Source organism: Macrobrachium nipponense, chromosome 31 (assembly GCF_015104395.2).
Source record: "Macrobrachium nipponense isolate FS-2020 chromosome 31, ASM1510439v2, whole genome shotgun sequence".
Taxonomy (NCBI): Eukaryota; Metazoa; Arthropoda; class Malacostraca; order Decapoda; family Palaemonidae; genus Macrobrachium; species Macrobrachium nipponense.
Genome location: NC_061093.1, coordinates 552567 through 565139, shown reverse-complemented (window position 1 = coordinate 565139; position 12573 = coordinate 552567). Strand labels below are relative to the sequence as shown.

Here is a 12573-nt window from a genome sequence, read left to right as displayed (position 1 = left end):
GCTCCTTTAACAGATCTTACGAAGAAGAGCGTAGATTTATTATGGTCTGAAAAGCCTCAACAGGCGTTCGATATCTTAAAAGCGGAAAATGCAGCTTACCTAACTTAAAAATCCCTGATTTAAATAAGGAATTTTTTTATTGCAACAGACGCCTCAGACCAAGGTGTAAGAGGGATACTACTTCAGTAATATGATAAACAGTTCTTCCCTATAGCTTTTTATTCACGTAAACTAAAGCCCTCTGAAAGTAAATATGCAGTAATAGGCAAGGAAGGGCTAGGTATCTTTAACACTAGTACATTTTAAGTTCATAATCTATGGCTATCCTGATAAAGTCCTTACTGAACATGAGTCCTTTACCGAGTTTTTTAAAGGTTTTAATCACAGTCCAAAAGGAACTCGGTGACAAATGATCATTCAGGTTATTGGAGCCAAGATAAGATATCTACCTGGGAAAGCAAATATCATAGCTGACGCATTATCCCGCAATCCCGCACCATACAGCAAAGAACCATTAATTAGACTAAAAAATATAGAAACATCCGTACCTATTGTTAAAACCGTATCTAAACAAGAAAATTCCTTAACCCAAGAGATCGCGAGCATTGAATATCTGGGTTGGAGCGCAGAACTGTTACAAACTGAACAAAGCAAGTGTCAACAGCGATAAGCAAAACAATAAACACCAAACAATAAACACTTCGAAACAGAAACAGGGTCAGCGGCTAAGCAAACCAATAAACACTTCGAGCAGAAACCCTAAAGCAAAAGTATATTTAAAGTATGTGTATCAGAATAATGTAATCAAATGTCAATATTATATGTAGGTCTGTGACGAGGTAAACCCGAAGAACACAGCAGATGACTAACGACCAGGTAGTAGTAATAATCTCTTTCATACCAATCGTCCTAAACTGGTTGCATTCCGCCATCCAGGGTTCCTATTATGTCACAGAAAGCCAAATCACTATTTTACTGGCCTACAATGCTTACAGATATAAAAAGCACTAACTGATTTGTACACGTGTCATGAAAACAAGGGACACACTAAGACACCTTTCAGTTAAGGGCCTATCCTGTGCCAAATCAATCCTTGAAAGAATATACGTAGAATTATTAACAGAATTACGAGTCTGACAGAGGGAATAATCACACTTCTTAGTGTTAATAGTTCCTTGACACGTTATTATAGAATTAATAGCACTAAAAAAAAACAAACACCGCAATTGAGTGCATTAGGAATATTTATGAGTGCTAAATCAGTAAACATGGAATTCAACACATGATAATGTGACTCGGGTGGTGTAAATCAATAATAATCTCCATAACACGTAGTGTGAATTCCTTTCCATTAAGAAAACCAATAATATATTTTATCACCCAGAGTCAATCGGTTTGGTAGAATAACTGATAATTGAAATAGGAAGTGTCAATGTCTTACGAGTTACAACTCGTGATATTGGATCCGAACTGCCATTATAGCGGTTCTCGCGGTTTTAAATACCTTTATCATTTATATCTTGTATCTATAGAATTGATGCCGCAAGTTGCCTTATACGGTACGCCAGCTAGAACAACTTTTCCACATATTCAAGCCAACCCTTAATTTAATTTCAAATCTAATATTAATAAAAAATATATAAATAAATAAATATAAAAAACAATAAAATAAATATGGATACCAAGGGGTGGCAGTCAATATAATACACTCCGTAAGAAGTCGGAAGGGTTACAAATTATAATAAAAAGGAATCACGATAAAATCAATAAGCAAAACGTAACCATAGATAATTAAATATCCAAATATATATGCATAAAGATTTGTTGAACTCTAACTAACGCTTTAGTAATGACAAATAAGCTAAAAGTTCAAACACATATCCAAAATCTACTGACATATTGTCTGTCCCGGTGATTTATATTCGTAGTCAATGAAAAAAAAAAAATTAAAAAAATAAATAAATAAATAAAATAATAATAATAAATAATAAATAAAATAAAATAAAAGAGATTTTAAAGTCAGGAAGTCTAGAAGTGAAAATGTTATCTATGGAATAATCCTATATGAATCTTATACAGGGCTAATAATATATATAGAATTTGTATGGAAACCTTTTTTCATTAGTTTGAATAAGGAATATTTAATTTAACATAATTACAATTCTGCAGATTTCCAGCATGAAACTAATATATTGTTCAATTTTGGTACTGTTGTTTTTTTTTTTTCAGACATTCTTCTCATGCGGGTGGAGAATTAAAACACTAAAATATCATTTGAAAATACTAAAGTCGTATCTCTTACGCAAGTAACGTAACTCTTAGCTGGCTGAGAGCAATCTCCTGCCCAAGTGACGACGTCATCATTGCCGTATCAGCATTTGTTCCTTTTAACCTCAATAATCTGCTTACACAGGCTTCATCTGTGTGTCGTCTCTGCTTGCAAAAGCAGATTGACTGGAGAAAGGAATGCTTAGTTCATGAACTTCACATGTGGTTCATAGGTCACATGACAGGCCACATAACATATTCTTATCCGTGTGTGTAATGCAATTAGTTAAGGCCTTGCAATCATTTTAAAATTAATGAACAAAATAAGCAAATAGAATTCCTATAACAATAAAATGAATTAATTTTTTTTTTTTGAACCTCATAGACATTTAGAAGTATCAAGATATGTATATATGAAATATTTACTTGCAACATTAGCCTATTACAATTCAAGTAAAACATTCATGGGAAAATGTCACATTTTCTTGGAAAACCAAACCCAAAAGTTTATTAGAAATTAGTTACATAGTGGGTTTTTTTCGTTGCATCTCCTACCTATTAATAAAGTTTTTAAAAAAAATTAACCTCAGAGGATGCGCACGAGAAAATTGAATATGAAACTTTTGTTAGGGCACATAGAATCATGATTAATATTCTCTTTGACTTTTATGTTGCCTGGCAATATTACAAATAGCTCCATTTTCCACTTCTTTGTCTAGTAACTTACTACCAGTAATATCTTGAATTTTTCTTTGAGATTTCGTATGATATCTATTTATTTTTTATAATTCTGGATATTTTTTACAAGTCATCCATAGACCTGGATAGGTTCACTCATTGTTAATGCCATGGATAAAAAGTTTGTACAGCGGACTCTTTTGAATTCCGAAATATCAGCGAATTCATGTGGGTTAAGTCTGGTCTAAATGGCTCTCTCCCCTCCCCTGTATTTGGATGTCGTCTGAATTTACTTTGCCCTTGTGACAAGTATAATTTCACTTGCAGGCTGATTAATGGAACCGGTTATCAGTATCCTGCGTTACGTTACGAAGTTTCACATAGCAACTTCAAAAAATCGTTCGTCGCTGCGGATTGACTACAGTCAAGTAACAACCGCCTACAATGTGAAAGGAATTTCATGGACTTCTTCGACCGACACCGTATCTCGTCGTTAATCTCGTTTTAATGCGGAATGCTCTGGCGGCTGTCGGAATCGACTACGAATGGGACATACTTCCGACAATTACGACCCGAAGGATATTCAACTCTACTTTGCTGGCGAAGGACTCGTGCTGGGATGTTTTTTTTATTCATCGCGAACGTAATCGTGTTGCTTAGGATGCAGAGAATAAGTATGAGCGCAAAAATAGAACGTTGGACCCGCCCAGGCAAATTTTCCCCTTGTTTTAACCATTGAAAAAGGCCGTTTCAATTGGCTAAAGGTGGTTGTCTGGAACTGTGTAATGGACGAAAAGTAGTTCGAAAGCTAGTTAAATGTGAAGTAGTATAACCTCGGTCATGTATCCTATATATATAAATGATCATAAATAACATAATCGAAATATATTTTTGCGTGTACGCACTAGGAATCTATATATAAATGATCATAATAACAGAAACGAAATATATTTTTTGCGTGTACGCACTAGGAATCTATATATGATCATAAAAATAGAATCGAAATATTTTTTGCGTACGACTAGGAATCTATATATAAATGATCATAAATAACGGAATCGAAATATAATCTTTGCGGTGTACGCAATATAGGAAATCTATTTAAAGTGCACATATATTAATCATAATTATATTGAATCCATATACATATGTATAAACAAATCAGGTAGCCTATAATCAATCTGTTACCTTTTTTCTTACCAATATCTGCAGTTATATATGAGTTAGTATATTGATTAATGAATCAGATATGTAACAGTTAGCATAAAAATCAACGAATCAATCAGCATAAACGTTAATAATGTTATCAATTCATATATGAAATTTTTTATCAGTTAAAATATGATTTTTATCATGTTAATCTTCATTCTATGCAATTATCAGAGTACATTAGTATTTTCTGTAGCATAAGTATCTTAAAGAGATGAAGTGAAAAACTGTATCATTATATAGCACGTGATCACTATTATTTACCAATATCATTGGTTTATATTTTATTACTTGAATCAATTCATGTACACCATGAATTTTTATTTACTTATATATATATATATTCACGTAGTGTCTGTATCACACTCCTATAAGTCAAATGCAAGTCAAGTTTGAGTAATATTCAGTGGTTGGTTTTGGTAGCTGACCGAGCTGATGTAAGTGTTTACATAATAAAAATATGGAATGTTAGTCCATATATATAAAAGTCTAAAACTAAAGAGGTCAACCAGATTGCTTGCAGGAATGTGATCAGACTAGAGACGCTAAAGATGACGTATACAATAAGTATGTAGGCTAAGATAACATGCCGTCACCTGTAGTCATTCAATTGTTTATAAACATTAGTCCAAGCTCCCTGCTTGAGACAACTACCGCCTACGTGATCTGTAGTGTCATCATTTGATTGTGTGTTCGTATGAAACTATGTCATCTGATAGTATGTTCATATGTTCGAACTACTGTCTGTTCCTTCATAACTTGTAACAGAGATGGCAGACAGGCAGAAGAGAGTTAGTGATCATCATTAGAAGACCTGTACCTCTTTACCTAAGCTTTATCATGTAGAGGAATAGGATTAGCCATCATCATTGGCAGAAGCGATCAAGCTATCGTTATTAGAAGACTTGTACAATCATACCTGATCTTCACCATGTAAAACTTCAGAAGAATATATAATTTTTTATACTTAGTGTTTTCTACAAGAACCTCACCGAACCATGAGTTTAACACATCGTCGTAAAGATAATACCGACTTCGTAAGTGATCTACAAAACCCCAGACACTCCATTGAAGATGGAAGTGCAATACCAACCGACTTAGCGTAGATTATCGCTAGTCTAACATTACCTCATAGGGCGCCTTATCATACAAGGCACAAGCCCTAATACATACTTATTGTATACGTCATCTTTAGCGTCTCTAGTCTGATCACATTCCTGCAAGCAATCTGGTTGACCTCTTTAGTTTTAGACTTTTATATATATGGACTAACATTCCATATTATCTTACATATGCACTATTTCCTTATTTTGTTTATTAATTTTAAAATGATTGCAAGTTGCATTGCGCATACCGATAGACACCTGTACCTAACGTCTGCCTTGCCCATGAGAAGTTCGGGCTAAGCATTCCTTTCTCCAGTCTTATCTTGGCTCCAATAACCTGAATGATCATTTGTCACCGAGTTCCTTTTGGACTGTGATTAAAGCCTTTGAAAAACTCGGTAAAGGACTCATGTTCAGTAAGGACTTTATCAGGATAGCCATAGATTATGAACTTAAAATGTACTAGTGAGTTAAAGATACCTAGCCCTTCCTTGCTTATTACTGCATATTTACTTTCAGAGGGCTTTAGTTTACGTGAATAAAAAGCTATAGGAAAGAACTGTTTATCATATTGCTGAAGTAGTATCCCTCTTACCCCTTGGTCTGAGGCGTCTGTTGCAATAAAAAAAAAATTCCTTATTTAAATCAGGGATTTTTAAGTTAGGTAAGCTGCATTATTCCGCTTTTAAGATATCGAACGCCTGTTGATGCTTTTTAGACCATAATAAATCTACGCTCTTCTTCGTAAGATCTGTTAAAGGAGCTGTCATGATTGAAGAGTTACATATTTACATACGATTGTAATACCCACTCTACAGCGCAAAAGTGCTGTATCCCCCTTTTACGTTGGTAATAAGTACCGGAAAGTTATGAATAGCCGACACCTTACCATGGACTACTTGTAAGACCTTGACCAGACACATAAAACCTAGATAAACATGTTCGGTTTTAAAAAACTCACATTTAGATATTTTACTCTGAGATTATTTGTCTTTGTCTCTGTAGCACTACTCTACTTTATGTGAATGTACTTCTAAGGTATTAGAAAAGATTACAAGATCATCCATATAGGCATGTAGGTTATCCCCTAAAAGTCTCCAAACACTATATTGTAATTGGGGCGCAACGTAAGCCGGAGGCATACGTAAAAAATTGATAATGGCCCCTGAGTGTGCTGAAAACGGAGTATGAGGTGTACCAATTTCACTTAGGGTAACTGGGGTGTATCTGGTAAAAGCTTTTAAGTAAGTCCAAGCTGGTGAAAAATTTATTCTAACCTAACAGAGATAAGATGTCGTCGCTACAATGGCACTAGGAAACTATCGGGAGTCGTTTCCTTGTTTAAGCGACAGAAATCTACGCAGATACGCCAAGTCCAATCTTTTATGGCATGACTTTTGAGGGAAAATTATATGGGCTATTTGATTTCCTAATGGCTCCTATTACTAACATATTTCAACTTCGTCATTTATCTCTATTTTGAAATTGCAGTGAGAGTCTATACGAAGGTACGTATATAGCTTTATGTTTGTCCTTAGACCGTATTTTGTTTTCAATGACATCCGTTTTTCTCCCAGAGATCACTCGCCAGTGGAGAAACTTCCTGGTATTCAGGTAGAAGATAAAAAAAAATTCTGCTGAATCACCTCTGCTTGAATGACTTTAGGATATTACTTTAGAGTAGATTATCAGAGAGATTCATCCACGACTGGTTGGGCGTGATTAAAAATTAGCAACAATAAAAAATGCGATATTTATAACTTCCGTATCCCACGATAGTATACTTTTTAGGGCTTTGTTCGCGGAACGGAAACCGTTATATTCAGAGTGTCGGGAAGGATTAAAATTTCATTTCCCAGCAAAGTCTTTTTACACGCACTAAGACATTCGAGGGTGCATGCTTCTCGAGATTTTGCGTGCAAACTACGACTGCGGTTGTGGGAGAATTCTGTTGGGTCATTTGAACATGTTACGATTTATGAGACAAATGTATTTGTTTCTTTTATATAAGTTATTATTTGATTAACTGTCTCATTTTTTTGTTCAAACGGATTTTTAATATGTTTGAAGCGTTTATAGGATTTCCTTTGTTGATAAACACGCCTTATTTTGCAGGATGTAAGATAATATTTTTGTATACCCCTAGATGAATCTTACAATTACACTAGATACAGATCAATGTTTTTATAACTATAGAGGTATCTGTAAGCGCTCGCTTATCCGGGACTTCTCATTAGAGAAGTTCGAACAACAGACGGTGAGTCCGTAAATACAGGATATTACGTGTACTAAAGGAATAAACAAGATATTCTAATTTTTACGGCGCATACAGTCGGGCTTTATCCACCACTACTTATAATAACTTACGTATTAAAAAAAAAACGAAACCTGCTCTGATTACTTTATACGGTCGTGTTTGTTTCCTAGGAAAAATCCTTTTTAATTAACAAAAAGATATCGGTATGTAGAACCAACATCGCTTTTCCCCACTCTGCTAGAGTCGCTTATTGTGTGGAATTTGCTTTGCTTTGAAAACTCGGCAGATTTAACTGACCTTGACCGCTTGACTAGGTGACAGAGTCACGAGTTTGCTTGTTTGATTCTGAACGGGCTACTGTTTCTATTTCTTTTTGTAATAATTAGGATCCTTCTCTTATTACCATCGGCAACGTCATTGTGTGTTTTTTAGCATTATGGTTGCTGGTTACGTATTAAAGTAATGAACACCCTGAATGCGAAACTATTAGGAAACTGAGCGATTACTAATAAGACAAGTTATCACTACTGCATTCAATATTAACTGTTTGTACTTCATTCTTTGCTAAAATTTGAAATAGTGAGGGATCCCTGGTCAGCGCATTTAGCCTGATGAAAGTTTTTTTTATGGCATGGGGGTTATTTCTTGCAATCCAGCCGTATTTTTAAAGTTAAGTTGAGTCATTGAGGTTCGATTTTTTATATAACTCAAAAAACTCAAGGCTAAAACTGCGATCGGGACTTTGCAAAGGAGCATTTATTGTCATGACCCGAAATAATGTTACCTCTAATTTATATAGATTTGTACGGGTGTTCCACTTGTTTTTTTTTTTTTTTGTGTGTTTTCTAATCACTACGGTGCTTAACGACCCTATCCATGCATCTGTATAAATACAGACGTCCACTGCGTAAACGCATATTCACTGTTTATATATGATTTGTTACGTAAGGGATTAATAATCACCCAAAATGATAAAATTAACATGTATATGATTATGATATTTCAGTAGAACTTCTGGAAACAGACACTCAAAGATAAAAACTCGCAGTAGCGAAATCTCAATGATGTTGATAATTTCTGTAAAAAAGTAAGATTAAGAATGTCTCGTAACTTCAGCCACAGGAATAACGAAATTCGACCTCAAAGGGAAACACTTCAAAGTTACTCCAAATGAAATAAAAAATTGTACTTAGCTTGCTTTTGTGGGAAGTCCCGGTGGTTCCTTCCGATAACGACACACGGCCTTGGTCCTCCTTCTCTATTTAGCGGATGACCTGGTTTGGCTTCAGTTTCCCCCGTGCGCGTTGTTTCGATGATTCGAGCCCTTGAAAGATCCGATGCTGCAGACGCGTTCGGTTTGTTTCTTGGAGTGCCGGAAACGCTCACTAACGATGTTTTCTTGAATGATTCTAATGAGAGACGAAGCTTGCGTTGTCGTAGGAAAAAGACACGTCGGTTTTGTTTCTTGAAGTTATTTACTAAACGATGATACTAAGTTGGTTGAAGAATCTGTTGCTTTCGTCGTCGTTGAAGAGTTCTTATTGTTTTCTGAAGTCGCTCACTAACGATGATACTAGGTTGCTTGAAGAATCTGCTGCTTTCGTCGTCGTTGACTTCATGATTTATTATTCTGTTTTATCTTCGGAGAAGTTGTAGAGTCCTTCTGGTACGCTGGCCACCAATATTATCTTACATATGCACTAGAAAAGAAGAAAAGTGTATATGGTTTTGTTGACAGTCAACGTGCTTTATTTGCCCTAAACAATAAAATAACTACTGATGATTTACTTTGAAGCTGTAGAAAATATATACACAAAATAAACTCATTTGAGTGTGAGGTAAGTTTCATGTGGATTCCGTCTCTTTGCAGTATTTACTTTCATGAAATTGTTGACCAAACGCTAGCTAAGAATGGACGTGACGAGGAAATCATAGAAAATAATTGTATATTAAGCATTGCTAGAATAAAATCTGAAATAAGAAGAGAGAGGAAGCAGTGGGAGTTTGACGGTGCTCGTCTGATCATGAATAATAATAATGGCAGTAGGAGCATGAAACATGACGATGTTATCATGAATAATACTCATTTTACTTATGGTAGAGATTCACCTCGATATGACTCTTTCATGATGAGGTTACGTTTTGGATATAGATATATTTGGGAGTATGATGAACGTTATGAAGGAATGTCATGCAAATTATGTAGTAATGTCAAATCACATACTTTGCATCATTATATAATGGACTGAAAGGGTTTGGAAGAATTCAGCGGTAGTAATGTTAATGATAAGTCTGAGATGGTTTGTTATATGATAAATAACAATATGGTTAAAAGAATTTAGGATAAGTTTTCGAAGTTTGACATACGCTATGAGTTATTTTTACTCAATGTTTGGATATTCATTAAAGATCTCTTACAACATTTGTAAATAAACCAGTTGTATCATAGATTGTACAAGAAACTGCTGAGTAGGTTTGAATTTGAATTTGATCTGAAGGGAGCAGTGACATAATACTACATGCAGGCAATGACGGCCTCAGATGTATAATAAACTTAATAATAGGGCAGGCTTAAGTGAGAAGCGGCACAGAACGCTTAACATAATATTTTGTGACTTCGTGAGACAGCGAGAGATTAGCTTCTGTGTATACAGAAATAATCTGTTTAGCGCAGACCATAATGTTATACCGCAAATGAAAATTCCTTCTTCTTTCAAGTATTCGATTCATGTTTTTCTGACTTACGTGAAGGCAGTTTGTATCTAGTTAGAAAAAAATGACAATTGATATTGCTGGGGAGTGAGTGAATAATAGTCTTGAATGCAACCAAAGGGGTGAATACGACTAAACGGGTTTTGCGAAATACAAAAACTTCTTCAACATCATTCGTCCTCCTCCTCCTCCCCCGATGATTGGCAGAAAGGGGGATGACGTCATTCTACGTCACTTTTTCCGGAAAACACATGGGCATCTGCATAAATACCTGTCGTCACCACAGCCTTGGAAAGTCGCGTTACGGCTGCCGTAACTGTAGCCACAGCGTAGTACATCATATTCACGGTCCAGTATCTAGACCGTGATCATATTCAACGCCAGGGTTGAGTTAAGGCTCAGTCCTGCCAGTGTGACCTAACTTCTTTCTCGGTTCCTTGTGGGAGGATATCAAAAGTTATGGGAATGCTGTAGAGATGTTGTTTACCAGATCGATCTCTTTTTGGAGTCGTGAATTTTAAAATAATTCACAAAACAGAAACAAAAAGGTCATGAAACTTAGAGTAATAAAGGATTTTGATCACGTTTACTCATTATTCAACTTTTTAAATTACGTTTACAAACCATGCAAATATGATTAACAGCTTTTTTTTTATTATTTAAGAAAATCATAGACATTTTTACTTTTGACAAAATAAATAGCATGCAATTAATAGCGTAATTTTTCCTGTTTGAAAAAATTAGAAACGTATTTAATTATACGATTCAACTATTGTACATGATTTATTTATAATCATGCACAATTGCACAAATACCCACATACAAACTCACTGTTGAGCCTGCGCGTCTGCGTAGATAGATAGATAGATAGTAAGAAGACGAATGAAGATCTTCTCATATTATGTGGCATTTCCCAAGTCTCTTTGAGCTGTCTCGAACGGTCTCTCTCCAGTCTTTTCAGTCTTCGTCAATTCCGTAACCTTGGAGCAAAAAGATGAAGAGGGAGAAAAAGAAGAAAAGTAAATAAAGCAATAAACAAAAAAGATTTTATATGAATATGCAAAATATTGGTAACGATGCTTTAAATGTTAAACGATAAGTAAATTACTTCTTTAGTTAACAACTCATTAGACAAAGGAAAAACTCGCCCCAGCATCCCAGCGTCATTTTCCGCGAAATTGGTGTTTCTTGTTCAGTGAAATTAAACGTTTTATGAAGACAAAGTCTTAATGCAACAGGGGAAGGCGAACTTTTATATATGTTGGTGCCCTTCACTTCTGTCAAAAATTAGGAGCTAACTGTTTAACACACTCATTATTTATTTCTTTGCGTTTTCTTTCGCATAAATAAATCCTAAATATCCTGTCCTGAAAATCCTGTATCTTGAACTCGACGTAAAACACCTTTTTCAGACCTTTATTAAGGCTCTCCCCAACCAGAGCAACAGTAAGACCAACAACAACAACAACAACACAGTAGTTTTTGGCTTACTCCCCGAGTAAGCGAAGATAATAAGAATAAACTTACCGAGTTCAGTCGTCGACTCCTGCTATGAATGTTGAATAGCAATTAACCTCGACGTCAGCTGACCTAGTTAGGCTTCAGGTGGTCAAAAAGTTCAGACCGGTCCTGTGTAAGTCTGTTAGCCTATTCCTACCTCCATATTCATAAGTACATTGACATATTAACTATGCATAGCGAATCTAGTGACGGTCATGTTTACAGCAAAAATGACACTAAAACCGATTTCTTCAAACAATGACGAGGTTTATCATAGAAAAGATCGTCTTTGCGTCATATTAATAGGTAAAAAAAATATTTTCCCTTTCGAAGTTATGTACAGCATTCAGATATCTTAGTTATTTTTGCGCTCTCATAATTACTCGTTAATCGTTCATTTGAATGACACTCAATTTCTTCATCATTCCTGCACAAAAGCGACCTCAGATAGCATGTGCGTAGATTTCGCATTTATAGCATCCTCCTCCTCCTCCTCCTCCTCACCGGCTGTCAAGGCAGATTCAAACAGACCTCACGGTAACGAGTTAACTAGGTGGGCGACCACCGACCTACAAACCTCCAAAAACAAATTGTCCCCTCTCCCCAATCATTTAATTCCGCCCAAAAGTTCTGTAGCGGATGATCTAAACATCACTGAAACACTACTTCTTGAGAGTGACAGAATTTGGTAAACTGTTTGTTGATGTTGCTAAAGATATAATAATCAATAAATATATTTACTAATATGTGACATAAATAGTGTCTTATTTAATTATATTTTCATTATGTACAAACAATTTATAAATTAGACATAAAGATGAAGAAATAAGTGTACTACAGCAT

At 35.2% G+C, this 12573-nt stretch overlaps 1 long non-coding RNA gene across 1 annotated transcript in view; it reads right to left on the bottom strand.

Moving 5' to 3' along the window:
- The window catches only part of LOC135206601 (uncharacterized), a 31430-nt gene that overhangs the window by 18541 nt on the left and 316 nt on the right, over positions 1-12573 (bottom strand). The window contains exons 1-3 of the long non-coding RNA XR_010312795.1: positions 11758-12573; positions 11062-11210; positions 10502-10666 (exon numbers count right to left, since the gene is read on the bottom strand). The exon at positions 11758-12573 is cut by the window's right edge and continues 316 nt beyond it. This is a non-coding gene — a long non-coding RNA (uncharacterized LOC135206601). The remainder of the gene's footprint in view (positions 1-10501; positions 10667-11061; positions 11211-11757) is intronic.